Source organism: Xenopus tropicalis, chromosome 9 (genome assembly GCF_000004195.4).
Source record: "Xenopus tropicalis strain Nigerian chromosome 9, UCB_Xtro_10.0, whole genome shotgun sequence".
In the NCBI taxonomy this organism is placed as follows: domain Eukaryota; kingdom Metazoa; phylum Chordata; class Amphibia; order Anura; family Pipidae; genus Xenopus; species Xenopus tropicalis.
This window is the reverse complement of record NC_030685.2, coordinates 73,681,008-73,701,546: the sequence shown is the minus strand read 5'-3', so window position 1 is coordinate 73,701,546 and position 20,539 is coordinate 73,681,008. Positions and strand designations below refer to the sequence as shown.

At 42.2% G+C, this 20,539-nt stretch overlaps 2 protein-coding genes across 5 annotated transcripts in view; one reads left to right on the top strand and one right to left on the bottom strand.

Annotated features, from left to right (window-relative positions):
• Nucleotides 1-11,130, bottom strand: part of ccdc148 (coiled-coil domain containing 148) — a 91,345-nt gene extending 80,215 nt beyond the window's left edge. Inside the window, exons 1-2 of one of the 2 annotated variants that reach the window (XM_004917688.4) lie at nt 10,930-11,130; nt 1,153-1,199 (exon numbers count right to left, since the gene is read on the bottom strand). The gene's annotated coding sequence lies outside the window, so the exon portion shown is untranslated. The remainder of the gene's footprint in view (nt 1-1,152; nt 1,200-10,929) is intronic. The other variant, XM_002933269.5, reaches the window with a different exon arrangement.
• A 37-nt stretch (nt 11,131-11,167) lies between these two features.
• The window catches only part of pkp4 (plakophilin 4), a 184,371-nt gene continuing 174,999 nt past the window's right edge, over nt 11,168-20,539 (top strand). For 2 of the 3 annotated variants that reach the window (NM_001270690.1, XM_012970592.3), the window contains exon 1: nt 11,168-11,348. The gene's annotated coding sequence lies outside the window, so the exon portion shown is untranslated. The remainder of the gene's footprint in view (nt 11,349-20,539) is intronic. The other variant, XM_012970589.3, reaches the window with a different exon arrangement.

The window sequence follows — 20,539 nt, the reverse complement described above, 5'->3', positions numbered from 1 at the left end:
TCTTTGGTCCTGATCATCATCAAGGACATATGCAAAGGAAGACAGGAATAGATCAGCTGTGACTAGGAACACTCCAGCTGGGCAGTAAGAGCCATAAACTAAAAATGATGCACCAAAACATGGTAGCCACTGAACCTGGGTAAGCTTTTGTTCACTTGTGTTGATTTGTGCTGTGTGACATCCATTATAGAAAACAATGAAACCTATTTTTAGTTAGTGCAGCATTGGCCTGATGCCTTTCCAACAATCTTTACTTCAGAAACCGGCTACATTCAGCCCCTGTAAACAGCTCAGGGTGCCGGGTTCCAGAAATGATAATGTACGTATTATATGTAATGTCACACAGAAGATTCCCCTTCCTGACACAGAAAAGGTTAAATATTCCTACTACCAGATAGAGAATTATGAAAGAAAACCCACTTAACCCAATTCTGTCTTTATCTGGGACAAACCTAGATTTACATTCCCGAGTGTCATTTCCCTATTTTATCCTCTATCTCCTTCTGTCTTTTTCTTTAAAAACATACCACTAAAACCTTGCAATTATTTATACTCTGACATTTTCCCTGCTGACGTTCAAATGGATTTGGCATTCTTTTAAAGCCTGGTGTCAGTGTATCACTCCGATATTCAACCTGTGGTCCTCTTGCTGGAACTACAACTCCCACCATTTTCTGACATTGCTGTGCTATAGGAATATGTGCATGGTAGGAGCATCATGTGTAGGGGGGTACCATGGCCTGTGTCTTGTTTATAATGTGCCAGACCTGGCTCAGGGTTAATAGGTAGGTAGAGCAGAGTTTGCCCAGTTGTAAATGGCTGAAGACACACAGAGCTACTAGTAGCAGCTACTTATTGTGGCTACTAAAATAGACAATGCTGATCATTTACTGATAATTGTCTCTGTGTGTGTTTTAACAGAGGAAATTCTCAGTATTGTCTATGGCAGGGTATTTTCTGGTGTTTAGTGGCCATTAAAATGTAGCTGCTACAAGTAGCTCAGTGTGTCCTCACCCTAAAATAAAAGAACATACAGAAGCCCACTTGATATATATATATACCATATAACATGCCATGTAGTGGAGCTCCCAGAGAAACAGGTTTTTATAAATAATTTAGTCTAACATGCAAGGCTTATCCTAAACACAGTACCTTGAACTTTAGCGCTGTCTCTGCCGTTCTGCTTATTTATCAAGGCCCTGTGGATACACAGACAAGTGTATGTTTGGGTTTATGAACGAGCCAAAACCCATGATTTATTGTTAGTGTATCATGTAATATAATACTGAGAAACAAGCCAAACATAAGAAGCTAAGGGTACCAACTCCGTATTGCTGCAGTGTCTAGATGTGCATGTATAATACAAAATAAATTCCCTTTTTTGCCCAGGATATGCATCATTCTGTTTTTCCTGCGGTGACACCAGAGCCGGTCCGACTTCACTCTCATAGAGATGCAAGAAAAGACAAATGTGCAGCCATGGGTAGCAAGATGGCACACACAAGCGGCAGCTATGACGCATGTATGTTGAGAATTAATAGGCACAAAAGCTTGGAAAAAAATGCCCTTCTCCAACAAATGAGACAAAGCAGCACTAAGAGAATGTTGCTTGTGACTGTGAAGCCAAAGTTAAGGCTGCAGTGCTGAGATGGTTAATAGTACAGGTATGGGACCCATTATCCAGAATGCTCGGAACCTGGAGTTTTCTGGCTAAGGGATCTTTCCTTAATTTGGATCTCCATAACTTAAAAATCATTTAAATATTGAATAAACCCAATAGGCTTGTTTTGCCTCCAATAAGGATTAATTATATCTTAGTTGGGATCAAGTACAGGTACTGTTTTATTATTACAGAGAAAAGGGAATCATTTAACCATGAAATAAACCCAATAGGGCTGTTCTGCCCCCAATAAGGGGTAATTATATCTTAGTTGGGATCAAGTACAGGTACTGTTTTATTATTACAGAGAAAAGGGAATCATTTAACCATTAAATAAACCCAATAGGGCTGTTCTGCCCCCAATAAGGGGTAATTATATCTTAGTTGGGATCAAGTACAGGTACTGTTTTATTATTACAGAGAAAAGGGAATCATTTAACCATTAAATAAACCCAATAGGGCTGTTCTGCCCCCAATAAGGGGTAATTATACCTTAGTTGGGATCAGGTACAAGGTACTGTTTTATTATTACAGAGAAAAAGGGAATCATTTTTAAAAATTAGATTTATTCGCTTATAATGGAGTCTGTGGGAGATGGCCTTTCCGTAATTTGGAACTTTGTGGATAACGGGTTTCCGGGTAAGGGATCCCACACCTGTACTTGAGATGTTTATAGCAATTACACAGAGGTCTTATGGATACTGGCATTTGACTTGCCACCACAAAGTAAGGAAAAATATGTGGCCCAATGCAGTAAAGCATAGCAAGCAATCAGCAATTAAGTTAGATTAGCATACTGCAGGTAAATAATTATAAGATGAGCTCTGATTATAGGTTACTATAATTAGGCAAATGTATCCAGTGTTAATTGATAAGGCTGATGCCACACGAGGCGTAGAGCTGATATTTTCGGCAAGCGGAAAAACGATTGGTGAAAATTCAGCCCTACGCCTGCTACTTGTGCCTGCACCCGAATGAATGGAATACGCTCGGGTGCAGGCACATGTAGCCGATATATGCATGAAAGCGCGAGACTTTGCATTCTCTCGCGTTTTCATGCGTGTATCGGCTACATGTGCCTGCACCCGAGCGTATTCCATTCATTCGGGTGCAGGGACAAGTAGCAGGTGTAGGGCTGAATTTTCGCCAAGCGTTTTTCCGCTTGCCGAAAATATCAGCCCTACGCCACGTGTGGCATCAGCCTAAGCCCCATTCTATCCATTTCCAGAACACTAATACATGTGCGGGCCGATCTTGATCACATAACCTTGTACTGTCATTGGTGTCCCAAACTTAAGAGAAACGAGCCCTCTGTTTCCATACAAATCACAATCAGAGCCGCCCGGTTATAACTTCGATATATTAAGCTGCCAGGCAAGGTGTTATTTATATAGGGAACTGCGCTGCTATTAGGGTGCTGCTTGCTGGTTTTACAGGCACCATAATTTTATTTTTCACTTTCAGATTCAAAGTATTTTACTACTGGGAAAAGAACAGATAAGCAAGGAAGCAAAACATAAGAGGGAATCAAGGCTGAATGGGTGATAGTGGGCTATAGCCAATTAGAGGGTTTATGGTTTTTTATTGATTCTTTCTGCCTTTAAATGTTTCTTTTTATTCTTGTTACAGGTTGTTTTATAGTCATTTCCTGTTCTGAAAACTACAAAAAATAATGAATGTTTTGGGAAAGGGATCAGAAGAACTCTGTGAGCAATTGTACATTAAATTATATAGGTGGTTGTTTAACTCAAGGTATGCAAGAGCTATAGCAATATCTTGTTAATCAGCCAGCCACTGGAATACTGTCACGGGAAGACATGTTTTTTTTCAAAACACATCAGTTAATAGAGCTTCTCCAGCAGAATCCTGCATTGAAATCCATTTTTTTAAAAGTGCAAACAGGTTTTTTATATTGAATTTTAAAATTTCACATGGGGCTAGCCATGTTCTTCAATTCCCAGGGTGTCATGTGATCTGTGCTCTGATAAACTTCAGTCACACTTTACTGCTGAGCTGCAAGTTGGAGTGATATCACCCCCCCTTCCCAGCAGCCGATCAGCAGAACAATGGGAAGGAAGCAAGATAGCAGCTCCCAGTAGGTATCAGATTAGCACTCAATAGTAAGAAATCCAAGTCCGGCTTGGGACTCCTCCAGTTACATGGGAGTAGGAGAAACAATAGGTTAGCTGAAAGCAGTTCTAATGTGTAGCGCTGGCTGAAAGCTCAGACTCAGGCACAATGCACTGAGATGGCGCCTACACACCAATATTACAGCTAAAAAAATACCTTTGTTGGTTCAAGAATAAAATTTTAAATGGTAGAGTGAATTATTTGCTATGTAAACAGAAATAAAAAGTATATCATAAAAATCATGACAGAATTCCTTTAATTTTGCTCTGTGATTGTCACACAGACGGCAGGGTTTTTGTGAACCATTAACGTTGGCCATGAAGTAGAAGATCTGCTCATCTGGCCAAGTTAAACTTTTTCAATCATTTAGACCCTAGGCAAATAAATGGGGTTAAGCAGATCCATTACAAGACAACTGTGGCTGTTATTTTGGTCCCCGTACATAGTACATTAAACAGGTGACATGGTCATATGTGGCAGATTTGGCACTTGTAGAGCTTGAAAACAAGTTTGCGTGGGATTGACACACCACTGACACTAACTGGTAGACAAAATGATACACAAGAGCCAACTGGTTGGACATGCTCATGATATTAGCAGTCACAAATATCATGAATTTGTAACAGGAGTGCTCTCTCCTGGTCTTTTTGGTAGGCAGTGGGACAGAACCACATAAGCTTACTTACTGATGCAGGAAGAGGAGTCTTCGGATGCTTTATTGCTTAAATGTATATATATATATCTACAGGTATAGGACCTGTTATCCAGAAAGCTTGGGACCTGAGGTTTTAAACAAGATCTTTATCTAATTTGGATCTCAATACTTTAAATCACCTAAAGAAATAATTTAAACATTAAATAATACCAATTAAGGATTGTTTTGTCTCCAGTAACCATTAATTGTATCTTATCTGGGATCAAGTACAAGGTCCTGTTTTATTATTACAGAGAAAAAGGTAATGAATCTTAAACATTTGTATTGTTTGATTAGAATAGAGTCTATGGGAGATGGCTGTCCCATATTTTGGAGCAGTATTATATGGGTGGATATATGTCCCTTTTCATTTCAATCTTCTTCCTTTCTCACTCCTATGCCTACCTGAATACTAATTTTATTGGATCTTGAAGGAAACCTAACATCAGATAAGCATACTTTGAATTTGCTATTGAGTGTAGCAGTTGGTGATGTGGCTTCAGCAGATCTATGCCACCATTTTAGAAGGTCACTGAAACTCTCTGCTCATCAAAGTAGACAACTCATTGATTTATCAGATAATGTGGCCCAGCTCACGTTGTCTTAACTGACCAGGGATTGTTAAAAGAAGCTATGCACTATATGAGGTAGATGGAAGTGGATACTATTGGATCATGATCTCTAGATTCAATTGATTGATACTCAGGAGAAAGTAAAAGAGAAGCATTAGCCAGTTTAAGTATAGCCTCAAGGGGAAGAAGTAAATTCCTTACTGAAGCAGCCTAGGCAGTCATATTACTCCCACAGTCGCTTACCCTTTTTGTTTTGTATAAACAGAACACTGGATAACTGCACGTGTCTTTTGGATGATAATTGCAAGTACCACCACCACTACCAATGCTGAACATTTTTGGTTTGAAGCTATGCAGATTTGGGTGCTTCACCCCCGGCTGCAAACTCATTACTATATCAATGTTTAATGTATTTTACCCCAAAAAAATCCTCAATTTATTATTTGTGTATTTATTTTTATGAATGTTTATTGCTTGTGTCTTCATGACAGGTATTTTAGAATATGGGAGAGCTTTCAGCATAGGGATGCACACAATATTATATGTACCTAAGAACATCTGAACAGTTCAAGATATAGAGTCCATTTACAGACCCAGTATATGCCAGAAAGTACTGTATATTTATTATAGCACTGGGTTTTTAAACCCCACACTGTGTAACCAAACACTGATCCGTGATATCATTAGTTCAAACCGATGGCGAATGATGTCACTTGCATTACCTAACTCACTGATACTTTACAAAAAATTAAAGGAAACCTATACCTCAAAGTGATGTAGGTCTCTATAAAAATATATTGCATAAACAAGCTCATATGTAAAACCCTGCTTTATCTAAATAACCCATTTTCATAAAAATATAATTTTTTAGTAGTATGTACTATTGGGTACTCCTAAATAGAAAATTGTCATTTTAAGAATTAAGGGCCACCTCTTGGGATCGCAGTGCACACAAACAAGCACACATACATGCTAGGCCCCATCAGCCAATGAATGGACAGAGTTCTGCCTTTTGCTCCCACACTACTTCCTGTAACAGTTAGAGCATTACTTCCTGTCAGCTGATTTCTGAGGGCGCACACAGCCTATCATTAAATGGTGGATCAGCCCATTACTAAATGTGGTGCAGATTTCAGTGGCAAAACACGCAACATTGGGCAGAAATGCATACTTTTGTGTTTATGGAGCTGATTTCAGCTCCATGTAGCTGACGCTGTGCCTATTAGTGCAGCTAAACACATGAGCATATACCAGAGTATCCCCTACTCTTTGCCTGCTTACACAACCCAGGTGGAATGAAGAGGACTGTACACCTAGTGGCACATTTACTTACCCACGAACGGGCCGAATGCGTCCGATTGCGTTTTTTTCGTAATGATCGGTATTTTGCGATTTTTCGGAAAATTGTCGCGACTTTTTCGTTGCCATTCCGAATGTTGCGCAAAATCTGGCGATTTTTTTCGTAGCGTTAAAACTTGCGCAAAAAGTCACAACTTTTTCGTAGCCTTCGCGCCGAGTACAAAGATTCGGATTCATTCAAGCTTCGTATGGTGACTTTTCTTGGGCCAGGTTGGAGCTGCAGGGTGCCATTGAGCCCTATGGGAGACTTTCCTTGGGCCGGGTTGGAGCTGCAGAGTGCCATTGAGCCCTATGGGAGACTTTCCTTGGGCCGGGTTGGAGCTGCAGAGTGCCATTGAGCCCTATGGGAGACTTTCCTTGGGCCGGGTTGGAGCTGCAGAGTGCCATTGAGCCCTATGGGAGACTTTCCTTGGGCCGGGTTGGAGCTGCAGGGTGCCATTGAGTCCTATGGGAGGCTTCCAAAATCATGCTGAAGTCTGAAAGTTTCGCCCGCCGCTTACGAGCGCTCAATACGAAAAAGTCGCGACAAGATACGAGCGCATCGTAATGGCTACGAAAAACTCGCGTTTTTTCGCGCAAATCGTATTGGTAACGAAAAAGTCGCGACAATTTCCGAAAAGTCGTAAAGGCGCCGAAAATTCGGTTCGGATTCGTGGGTTAGTAAATGTGCCCCCTAGTGTCATCCTTTAGAGTACCGGAGCAAAATCCAAGGTAGGTTTTTCCTAATTATGGATAATATGGCTGCCACAAGTCTCTGGTGTCCAGTAATTCTAGTGCTGTAGCCAAAGGTAAAATCCCATATACAAATAATATGTGTTTAGCCTATCCACTGCATATAGTTAAGGTAGAGGCTTACAATCACATTCCTCTGCTTCTGAGCTCTCTCCACCAACCGCACTTTCACCTCAAGACAATAAAATAATCTGAATTTTTGTTTTGTACTGTTAACTGAAATAAACATATCCAGGCATATACTCATGAGTAGAACACAAAGTATTCCAATGAGTTCCCAGAGAAAGCAGGTCTGGGAAGCAGTAAAACACTATGGATAATTTATGTTCTGCACTTTCATCATAGTGCTTTCATAACACCTGTTTTCCATAACTGGCCATAAGGTACTACTGTGCAGCTGGTCAGTAAAGGTAAATGCAAAATTCAATAAATACATTTGCCTATAAAGCAAGAGTCTATAACATACCAAAGGTGACCTCTCCTTTCAGCAACTGAACTCCCTTTTGTGTGTTCTAGAGTCTAGATGAAAAGGACTCAAACACAACATTTTTATTCATTCTTACAGCCCACTAGATGGCGCTCTGAACTACAAGGGTCTGGCTTTAAATGGCAACTACAGTTAGTAGTTTGCAGATATATATCTACCTTGTCTTAATTTTGTTACATTTGTGAACACAAACACATATGTGTGCTATTTTGTATTAATACGCATATAAATGCCACGTTGCTCTTTAAGTCATTTTTTAACCCCTAGTATTCCGATGTGTGGTAAGATAGTTTACTAGTAAATTCTCCTATGGGCCATGCAGAATTTGGATATCTTTGTAGAATACAAGCACTGCAGTTCAGTAGGTTTATCAACCTGTGCGACCCATTAGCTGTCAGTTCACGGCAGTCTCTGGCATTAAATAAAGTGTGAATGCAGGCTGAGTGCTATGTTCTAGTGCAAACATGGGGAAAAATACCAAAAGTATGTGCAATCTGCAGCCCTGTAACTGCTGTGTAACTACAACTCCTAGCAGCTCCTGTATCTGTAAGCATTCAGACACAGTGGTACCTTCAAGGGGCTGCATCTATAGGCAACTGCTCCAGGCAAACTTATTTGGCATGAAAAGAGAACAATCCATTGGATTCTCTTAAAGGAACAGTAACATCAAAAAATTAAAGTGTTTTAAAGTAATTAAAATATAATGTGCTGTTGCTCTGCAAAAACTGGTGTTTTTTCTACAGAAAAGCTACTATATAAATAAGCTGCTGTGTAGCCATGGGGGCAGCCATTTAAACTGGAAAAAAGGAGAAAAGGCACAGGTTACATAGCAGATAACTAGTACATAAGCCCCAAATAATGGGGGTTTATCTGTTATCTGCCAAGTAACCTGTGCCTTTTCTCCTTTGAATGGCTGCCCCCATGGTTACACAGCAGCTTATTTATATAAACTATAGTAGTCTTTCTGAGGCCAACACACCAGTTGTAGCAATGCAGGGCAACAGTACATTATATTGTTATTACTTTTATACACTTTCATTTTTTGGTGTTACTGTTCCTTTAAATTCTACAACAATCTGTACAACTGAACCAGGTCTTGGAATCTGTTACAGGATTCTTGGTTGAATTTCCTTAGAATGGCCCATGTAATGGTTCTTGGCCATCCAAGAGTTGAAGCCAATGTGGCTGATCCAACCACTTATCCCTAAGGCTGATGCCCCATGGAGAAATTTAGTCTCCCGTGATAGATCTCTGCTACCGTGTGCGACTAATCTCTCCTAAATGCCTTTCCCCTGGCAACAATCACTGGTGGAAAGGCCAACGCATCACTTTGGTTCGCCAGCAATGCGTATTTTTGCTGGTGGAAAGGCATTTTGAAGAGATTAGTCGCCCGTGGAAGCAGAGATCTATCGCGGGTGACAATATCTCTCCATAGGCCATCAGCCTTAAGTTGGCCATACAGTGAAAGGTCCAACAAAAACAACAGATCTTTCCCTGATATGGCCACCTTAAAGGGGAAGGAAAAGCAAAGTCACTTGGTGGTGCCAAAATGTTAGGCACCCCCAAGTGACTTGAATTGCTTACCTTCTACCCCGGGCTGGTGCCCCTGCATGGAGAGAACAGCACCAGCCCGGGGTAGCAGCGAGCGCTTCCTCCTTCGCTGCACGTGCATGCGCAGTAGAGTGAATAGCAGAACTTTAACAGAGAAGTCGGCTTTTTCACTCTACTGCGCATGCGCCGGACTCGGAGTCACAGCAAAAGAAGGCGGAAGAAGGAAGCGCATCGCCCCAGGTGACCCGGGCTGGTGCTGTTTTCCCCTAACAGGAGCACCAGCCTGGGGTACAAGGTAGGCGATTCAAGTCACTTGGGGGTGCTTAACATTTTAGCACCCCCAAGTGATATTGCCTTTCCTTCTCCTTTAAGATGGGTGATATTGAGCTGATCTGATCAGGAATGCAGGCTGTTGGGATGAGGACCACACCAAGGAGCCAATACAGACCACCCCAATGAGATTTTTAAACCTGCCCTATTTTAGATATTGGCCCCATACATGGCAGGTAAACTGCTGCCTCGGTCAAAAGGGGCCAAATCAGCAGCCTAATTCTGCCTGTGTATGGCCACCTTTACACCTGTGGGCACCTCCCATGGGGGGCCCAGGATGGTCTCCTCTTAGAAAATTTCCTGCTATTTTCCCGTGCAAATTTAAATACAAATTGTATGTGAATATTTTTCCTATTTATGAAAATATGAGTTTGGTTTAGTCGCCTATGATAGATCTCTGCTATAGCGGGCGCCTAAACACTCCGAAAGCTCTTTGCGTGTCTTTGGTATTACGAAGTTGCGTGAAGTTTCCTCCTTCAGGCAACTCTGCGCGACTTCGGAAAGCTGAAGCGATGCATCGGCCTTTACACCAGCGACTCCTTTTGTTGTCGGTGGAAAGGCATCTCCTGCAGTAGCCTAAGGGTAAGAACCCACAGAGCGGTTTAGTCGCTCACGATAGTTCTTCGCTATTATGGGTGACGGCGCGATTTGCGGAAATCGCTGAAGTTGCCTCGAGAGGCAACTTCGGAGATCGCACCGCCGCGTATGCCATCCCACCGGCAATTTACTTTTTCACCGGTGGGATGTCATATCGGGGAGATTAGTCACCCGCAACAAGGGAGATTAGTCACCCGCAACAAGGGAGATTAGTCACCCGCAACAAGGGAGATTAGTCACCCGCAACAAGGGAGATTAGTCACCCGCAACAAGGGAGATTAGTCACCCGCAACAAGGGAGATTAGTCACCCGCAACAAGGGAGATTAGTCACCCGCAACAAGGGAGATTTGTCGCGGGCGACTAATCTCCCCGTGTACCAGAGCCCTAAAGCAGTAAAACTTATTTGGTGGCGGAAACCATAAAAACCCTTTATCAGAGCTGTCCTGAGTTTCCAGCATTCAAAACAATTCAATTTTCACATTTTTGTTATGTCAGAATAAGTCTTCATAGGATGATAATGACTGAAAATTCTCAAAATGTTTTTAACCATTTCATTAGGGGAAATATCTATACAAATAAAAGTAAACTGTATAAAAAACACATTTTTTTCTCTTATACTAACAAAAATTAGCTGAGAATCCGAATTTTACCCAGTGAAACTGAAAGGGCCACCCCGGGCAAAGGATGCTGGAAGTTGTAGTTCCATAAGAAATAGAGAGCTGCCGGTTTAATAAATGGAGACTATTACTAGGACGGAGGGAGTTGGGGATGTGGATTAAGTGACAATGTAAAAGCACAATGTTGCCAGCATCTCACCTTCAGATCGTTCTGTGCCGATAATAATTCCAGCCCTCCTTTCCCGCATTAATGGTACATCCCGAGCAGAGTATCGTGACTGACCAAAACCTTCCACGCCCCTTTCAGTCAACAGCATCGGTAACCAAGGCAACGGCAGGCCAGCGAGCGATTGGTGAATTTGGAACCCAGGGGCAGGTCAATAGGTAAGATGGGCGGGGCCTCGGTCGGCCAATCGAAGCGAGATTGCGCTGTGACGCGGAAAGCCCCGGAGCCCGGCGCTGGCTCGGTGTGCTGGGGAGAGGGCGGCAGGGTTCGGGCACCGCGCCATGGAGACCGGGTAGGGGACAGCACGTCTGGGAGTTATACTGCGCCTTGGGAACGGGACCGTGCAGTCCCTCATGAGGCGGACGGACCCTCGGGGAGGCTTGAGCCGGCAGGTAAGTGCGTTTTGCTACGGGACCACTGGCGGTGCTCGCATGATACGTCCCGGAGTCGGGACCCCAAGCTGCTTGGTGTTGGGTGGGGGCAAGTTTAGACGCATTCCTGCTAATGGAGTAAAGAGCCGCTCTGCATCAACTTCCCACCTGGCCATGCACTCCGGCATCTCCCACCTGTGGCTCTTCCGGGCGCTGTCAGGGCATTCTGGGAGTTGTAGTTCATTAATAGGTGGATGATCCCTGATATGTTCTAGTCTACACTTCCAACATCCCATATTGCTTGATTTTCCCATCCAGCCTTTTGCATTGGCACCCAGCATCCTCCTATCTCTACATTTCTATTTTATTTTCAGCCAATGCCAAACTGCCCCTGTGGAATGGGCACCCTGCACCCCCACTACCTTACACCCTATTACTGTAATGAAAAGGATGCAGTTCCCTAGCACTCTCTTTTGTTCATGGACACCCAGCTCCCTGGCATTATCTGATGGCAGTCATGCTCTTATATGCACCACATGGGCATCTAGACTTCCCTCCCATGCCCTAGCCTTGTATGCCGAGTCATATGTTGGTGCCAAGTGAGCTTGCAATCTTTTGAAAGCCTTTGAATTACTTACTGAACATGCAACTTAATGCTTCCTGCTTTTGCCTCTGCAACTAATACTGTCTGTATTGTATGGGCTGGAGGGAATGTAGTAACTGATACCAGTCATGTTGCTATCCTTCCTGTTGCCTATGATTGCAAGCTCATGTGGTTCTTAAAGTGACAAGTCATCCGCGTACATGAGGAACAACAGTGTGTCTATTGCTTGGCATTGTATTTTGCTGTAACTGTACTGTATGTGGGTTTGTGCCTTGTGTACTTGCCTTCTCTCTTTATGAGACACATAATAGAGTTAGTGCAACAGGCAGTACACGCCGAGGGGTTCCTTCTCTATAGTGACAATTTGTGATATTTTATAGCACTTCACTTGCCCTTGGGCAAGAGACTTAAAGCATTTGGCCAGTGAGCAACCTAATAGTCTGTAATAAAACTGCAACAGAATAACAATGGCAGAATCGCAAGTGTGAACAAGCCCTGAGGTTAGACATGAGCAGACTCGGCACACATTGCAACTTTACTTTTGACCTTTGGTGGATTTGTGGGTTGGTTTCTAATATTCTGATATATTGTTTCCATCTTGGTCAGCCAAGGAGCCCCAATGTTTGGGACCTCACTTGTTGATCTAACACTTCCAGCATTCCCTGTGTATTGGAGGGCTGTCGGTTTCCCATCCTTTATTTGATTATTATACTTCTGGCTTTAAATGAAGACTGTACCATAGAGCTTGTACTACATTAAGAGGGGATTTATGCAGACTCTTTCAGAGTAATGAAAGGTTCTGTGTCTCTGTAGGATATGGGTCTCTTTGGATCACTATAGAAATAATTGTATTTTAGCTGTTGCTGTATAATATTATGTGGGGGATCTAAGTGCCGTACTAAATGCGGTTTGACTTACACGGGCAACTGCAGGGATGCTCATGCTGCTGGTTCTGCATACAGAGCTTCGAGTGTCGGCGTAGCCATCCTTGCAGTGCCGAGAGGGATAGACCTGGTGCTGTTCCCAGCAGATGACTAGGCAGGTGGGTACGTTGGATTAGGAATGCCAGGAATGCATAGGGAAATCCAGCTGCTGCAACTGTGGTCAGTGTGCACTGCCTTTAACCCCTGTTTATTGCAGCTCTATTTACCATATCATTGCTATCACAGGAAAGCAATCTGGCCCCAAAGTGGGGGAGCAGGTCACACTGATATTGTATGCAAAAAGGCAGGGTTTCCTCCTAGCAGCCTTCATGCACATTGTTGTTCAGCTTTTTCCACTATCCATCCATCTGCTGAAGGTGACCTTCTCTTCTCGCAGGTAAAGGGTTAACTAGCTCAGAGGGTGCAGTTTCCCACTGCCTCTCCTCAAGTATCACATCAGCGGCTGATTCATTCTTGTACACAGAGACGGCTTGGCAACAAATTCAGTGCTGGCCTGGGCAGCACTCATGCACATTCAGCTTGCTCGGTTATTCTCATGTTCAGGCACCTGGGAGTGCATCCTACCACATTGTATCGTTTTTATACCTATTATTGCCATATGTTACTTTAAAATAGCCAGTGTTGGCAAACTCTGCGCCTTGAGTTGTACAACAGAATATGTCTCATGGTAATGTTTTTGAAAATAAAGGGGAAGTTAACCTTTTGGTGTAACGTTATCCAAGCAGTTAGTCATTTTTCCCCCTTTTTAAAGATTTGCATTTCCTTTAACTGTGTAGACAGATTATTGGCCTTGTATTCTAACATGGGTCACTTGGCAGATTACAATTTAAAGGGATAATATATATATCCAAGCAAAATAAATAGAGCTTAAGATGAAACTAAAATTCTGCCATTTTTTTAAATTTAATAAAAATGCATGTTTCTTTGTTAATATAAATCTGCAAAGAGGCATTTATTATACTTTGACACTTTGCTCCATATGTAATAAAAGGCACTAAGGTTGCCGTGGTGCAGTAATCCATAGCAACCAATAAGATGTCTGTAAACAGGTATCCTGTAAATTCTTTCTGCTGACTTGTTGCATTAGGTTACTAGACCTGGGCAAACGTAGTGTCTTTTTATTACATAACCCAATTATATATATAGATATAATTATCCGATATTGGTTCTTGAGACCGATTTGGTAGCTTATCTGCGGCACCAACGACGGGCCTCCCCGATCGGCATCTGGTTTGAAATCCGGCAGGTTTGATTTTTTTTCCTTTGATTGGGGACGGCATCAACAAGCCGATTTGGCCCCCAATCTGATGGAAAAATCAAAATGACGGGGCATATGCCCGCCGTTTTAATTTCGATCATTTGGCCCTCCATATCAGGAGAACATCCGCTCGTTTGCCGAGGTCTTAGGGCTGTGACACGGGGAGATTTGTCGCATGGCGACTAGTTTCCCTGTGTGTCACAGCCCTTACAGTGTATGGTCAACTTAAGTTTGACTAGATATTCTGAGCTCTGTGTGAACAACCCGCTCCATTTATAATTGGTCATTTTGGTTTCCAGATAAGCAGAAATCCATTATGCATCTGTGCTTAACCTATCCCCCCAACAGCCAGAGTTGTGAGTTGTAGTTCATTTGCATCTGGAAGGCCGCTCTTTGCCTAATGAGTTTCTTAGATCTTCTTTTGGCTTTAAGATGTAGTGTTTGCGAGCCATAGGGCTAATGCATTATGCATCAGATAGGACTCAGCGCAGCAGAGGAGTTGGATAGATCTGCCTAGTGCTGTTAAATTTCTGGGCGTGTAAGTTACCATCTGAAAAAACACAAGGACCCAGCAGGAGACTGCAATTTCACATGTCCTCTCAAAATCTACAGCGTACTTTCCTTTTCAGGCTGCTTGCTAAATGCACTGATTTCAGGGAAAGAGAACTCCAAAACCGTTGTGTAACCTTGCTGCGTGTGACTGAGCAGAGGAATTCCCTGGGACTCAGCTTGTACCCCGTGCCATCATGGCTCTGGTGCCTATAAAGAGGATATGCAGATGTGTCAGTGCCGGCACGGTGCCTGGGCACAATTACTTATGTATGGCTGCAGTGTGATGGAGCAGGCAAACATGAAACTGGATCCTTTTCAGGGTGGGTAACAAATGTAGGGATTTGTTTATCTACAATTTAAAGACACAGAGAGAAGGGAGTGGCTCAGCCAGATAAGCCTTTGGGCTGGAAACAAGATTTTTTTTTTTGAAGTAAGGGGGGCTGGTTATTCCCTCTGCTTTCCCACCCTAGGCAGTAGTCTGCTGTTTATCAAAGTAGCAGAAATTAAGGATTGTTTCCTCTTGTCAAAAATAGGAATCATGGAAAATATGGCACGACGACACAATTCTTGGCTCACACTACAATTTTATTTGCAACTGTAGCCTAGGTGTTACATATGTGTAGCTATTCCCATTGTGCATAGTGGGAAGTGATTGGCAGAACTGGCATGGTGTCCTGGTTGAATCTTCTAGAAAAGTTGTCTGGTGTTGCAATACAGTTTGTGCCGCAGGCATGATTATAGCCTGGAAAATATCCTCCGTGTGCTGTTGTCACTTTTGTAATGATACACATCTGTTCATATATTAACATTTTATTACTTTGGCTGCCCTCACCATACACACACTTACACATACAATTCCCATTATCCAGATACTTATTGTCTTGCTTTACTAATAATACAGCTCCTGTATTGATTAGCTCCCTATAGGCAGAATAAAGGATACATTGGAGCAGCATTCTATAAGGGCCAGGGCCCATGGAGAGCTTTGCTTTTTGAAGTTGGCCAAGGTTTCCTGCAGGAGGAAATTTCAGGAAACTTCGGAAAACAAATCGCTGCATATTCCTTCGCTCCCAATTCACTTTATTGCTGGTGGGAAGGCTTCACAGGGAGACTAGTTGCCGGCGGTAGCTGAGATTTAACCGCAGACGACTACTGTTTCCAAAATCCCTTCCCACTGGCAATAAAGTGAATCGCAGCTTCAGAAAACAAAGCTCTGCATGTGCTTTCCCACCGGCGATTCAACTGAGAATTAAAGTGGCCGATTAATCATGAATGTGCCACTGCCCTGAGTGGTTGTTTTAAGCACTTTGAACTTTTAAGTTGTCACCCCAAACTACACCCCACTGGCTTACTATAACAGCTGTATTTTTAATGTGTACAGCCCTCTCACCGAATAATTTATCTGGGCTGAAGTTCAGAAAACCCATGTTTCCTCTTGGTGGCAAACCACTCAGGGTCATAATGATTGGCTGTTTACAAAGCAACTAGTCACCAGTGTGGTAATTTGTGTTTGTTCATGTGGTCAGGAAAAATAGTATTAGGACTAGGGGAGATTCGCCACGTGATTTGGTGAAGTCGCGGAAGTTTCCTCTCAAGGCAAATTCGGCGATTTCGGCAAATCGCTGCGCCGCGTATGCCATCCCACCGGTGATTTACATTCTAGCTTTTCCCTGTCTGTCACAGCCCTTAAGCATGTTTTTATGTTGTCATACTATCCCCCACATGTTATATGATTGGTCAGCCCATGGGCATAATAGAAATCTACCTACAGGCCATGTACCTAGATGGCCACATTCTAGTGAGTCTTTGTATTGATGTTCCTTTGGCAAACCTTGTTCAGAGCCTGGCCTAGAAGTCACAGATACAAATATATTGTTGATTAATAAAGTTTTAATAAAATCCTGAGAAAAATAATTCTGATGCTCCTTTCAATCACCAGGCAGGTAGTTGAGTCTTTGTAAGTATCCTGTGCTTGGTAGAGGAAGGTTGGGAAGAATGATAAAGCCTTAATTACTTATTAATATGTTCTATTAATGTTTCCATGTATTGCAAAAGCGGTTTAGTGTTGGACGTGACCACTGAAGGGTTTGAGCTTAATAATAATCGTTGGATACATTAAATTTCCTTCTCACTCGGCTGCGTTTGATGTGACAGGTTGCAAGCTGTCAGTCACAGGAGTTTAAGCTTGGCTGGATAAACGGCTATGGAAGAGCACACCGCTGTGCCCGTGCCTCCGACAATCAGCAGAACAGGTTGCAGGGAAGGAAATGACAAATCATATGTTTCCAGTAAGCACTGCGCCTGAAAGCTGTGCCGGAGTCATGATGCATACAGCGGAGCTGACATATTCTGCCTCCGAGGGATTGGGCCATATCATGGTATGGACAGGCTTTCTTATACCCTGGGAAGGCTCTTTCCCAATGCCCTTCCTAGTTGTTTAATATCTTGTAAACAATTAAATAACTAGGATAACATGAATGAAAGCAAATATATAGGCCCAGTTTGACCGTCAGACTGAAAAATGGCACTTTTTTCCAATATAAAAGCAAATTACATTTTGCCAAAGCTAGTTTTGTTACCGAATCCATGTATAGTGTTTTTAGGCTTAAATTTGTTAAATAGTGTTGGTGACCCAATGTGGTGAAACATGCAAAAAAAAAAAAAAGTCAAACACTTTTTAAATTACCTGTGTGTTTTAGCCCTGGCACATCAGTGTTTACATCAGGGCTATCCAGGTTTGTAAGTTAGGTGGCACTGATATATGATTTATTGTGTGCTAGTGGGGCTGGATTTATTTTAATGATGTCCTACAAATATGTGTATCGAGCCATAAGGTCCATAAGGGTTTGTATCAAGCTGACAAGACCAATGGATGGATAGTTTGGTCTATAGTATAATAAAAGTTAATTATATGTAAATATCGCCTTTAAATCCTTATTAAAGGAGAAGTAAAGTAAAAAAATGCTTAATCTGCTGTAACTCTAACCAGCCCAGGGGTTTAGCAGTCCTAAAATCCATGTCTTCAGAGTTGTCATAGGAGCTGTCATGGGACTGTGCTAGTGGCACTGCACATACTCTGGATTCTCAGGGTGGCTGTAGAGAAGCTAAATTTGGGGTCATAAGAAATTATGGAGACATTAGCAGAGGGTGAGGTGTCATTGTAGATAATGCTCCAGGGCTAATAATACAGATGGAGAAGGCAGATGTTTCTGCTGCAATATAATAATAATGTGAATCTCAACTAATTACTAAGTAACCTTATGTTGTGAATATTATATTTTCGTTTTACTGTATTTTGTGAGTGGCTCCCTAAGCTCAGGTAAGTGATAGCAGCCCAGAGCATATGCAATGAATCAGCAGAAATGAGAAGGCAACTACTGGGGGCATTTCAGGGGCACAGTTCTTCACTGCTATAGGGCTGTTATGGCCTTGGGCTGCTACAGATACCCAAACACACAGGGGCACATTTACAAAAGCATGAATGCTCAGGGCGTTCATTCGAATGCTCCGAGCGTATTTTCGGCAAATTTTTTGGGCGTCCGCACAACTTTTTCGTACGCCGCACGACGATTGCGTGAAAAAATCGGAAAGGTTTTACCGCTGTTTACAATGGTTTGGTACAAAAATTTAGTGACTTTCGGATCGCCAATACGATATTATCGTGACTAATATGATTTTTCGTGAACATTTTCGGGATATTTGCGAATTTTTCCCATTCGGGATTCGAATTCTTGGATTAGTAAATCTGCCCCACAGTGTAGCATTGCTCGATTAATTCCTTTGCTTTAGTTCTCCTTTTAAATGCTTTTATCACTTTTCTGACTCTTTTGGTTTTATTCTGCTACTGTGCAGCATTATGGCCCAGCATTTCTCCATTTCCCATCTCATGCCCCCCCCCCCCCTTTTTTTGTTTTCAATCTGCTCAGCTTCTCTCTTTCTAGCGAGTTTTGAAATATAAAGCAATTTTATAGCAAGCGCAGACCCAAGGCAAGTAGAGGAAATGTGTAATTGGTGCAGAGGCAAAACATTACTTAAAAGTCCCCTTTTTGTTTGTATTTTCAGCTCAGTTGGTTTACACATCATGTCTCGGTGAAGAGGCTTTACGTTAAAGGGGAACATGTTTTTATTTTGTTTTGCCTTTAATATCCTTTCATTTATCTTCAATTTAGCATTTAAGTAATTCATTTTGCCTCATATTCGTTCCCCGGGTTTTAATAAAATAGTTTTGCGCCTGTGTTTTGTGGCTACTTATAGAAAATAGTTATTTTGCCAATTTCATTTGCTTCCCAGGATGGGAAGATTGCTAAATATATTTCATAAATTGCTGTTAGAAAATAACTTTCTGTTATTTTTCCAGTGGAGTATATTCTGTGCGGTGAGTTATTATGAAGGCGAATTCTGTTTTAGTAGAGTAGAAATTGTATAATAGGCCATATTGTAAAAACTAGTGTATGAAAAAGATTCTTTAGACCTACCAGCAGCTACACAACCTTAATCCATTCATCAGTTATTGCATTGCAAACATCCGTTATTTGGGCCAGCAAAAATCCTAGCTGGAGGCTCTATTGCAACCAGTGGAGAATACTTGCCTGCAGGCGAAACCGGTGAAAAGCCCTACAGTATGTGACAAAGCTACCAAGAGTATATAGCAATAAAGGTATCTGATCTATCATCCAGATTGCCTGGGGTGCCTTTCTTTATTGTGTAGCACCATTCCTTCATTAAAAAAAACATTTTGAAATGAAAACAAAAAATTCATACAGATTTATCATTAAATTATCAAAAAGAACATGACTAGAAACCTTTGTATTTTATAATCTTCCCTTTGAAGGAATCCCTACAGGAGTGTAGGATGTTGTTTCAGTGACACTGTACATACTCTTGAGAAGCCAAGAGTAGGGGCAATCCTTAGACATCAAAACATTAGAAGAAAGTAAAGGTGGCCATATATGGCCAGATCTGCTCGTTAGGCAAGGCCATGAAACAAATGGATCTGGGCCTGATATGGCTGCCCACATGCCAAATTGTAGACCACAATGTATGATCCCGTTATTAAAGGTGGCCCTACATGTTACAGGTTCCATCTTTCGTATTTTCTGCTAACGTTAAGAGCTGAATCGTCCGTAAATCTTGTAGAAACTAAAATATTCTTCCTCTAGCTGATGATTCTGCATTAGTGTTTTTCCAATGGTTAGACTCCGTCAAAGGCGACCAAAACAATTTTCCCATCCCGTCCGATTGGTAAGATGGCCGATGTCCAAGGCTGATATTGGTTGGCCTCGTCTCAAGGGTTGCCACTTGTCTGATTTTGACCCTGACAACCCAATTTGGAAAACTGGGCAGGACCCTTTGATATTGGCGATCGGGCCAATCGCTGCCTTGACATCATAGTCCCGCCCTATGACGTCACTGTTCTGCCCAGTGATGTCACTTAGTTAGCCAACATAAAATCTACTTGTTTCCCACCACACACACACCAATTATCGTACGAGGATATTGGTGCACTTACAGCCACCTTAACCCTAGGATCCAAGGGAACCATCAGATAAGGACCCCATCAGTTTGCCTACAGGTTTAGGAACAAGGAACAACATGACCTATATGTAACTTTTAATGTGCATTAATATTTTGAAAAGTGTGTGTGTGTAAATATTTTTGGACAGTTGTATTCAAAGCCATAAGCTGTCCTTTGAGTGAATAAATAGATGCCTATGATTGCTGCTTCTGGTGAATTGGGAAATGGAAGTTACTGCATCTGAAGGCTGATTGACATGTAGCAGTTCATTAATGCTCCTCTGGGCTCTGCTGTGATAAACAGACAAAGATATGTAGGTTGATGGAGGCCTTGTATTTT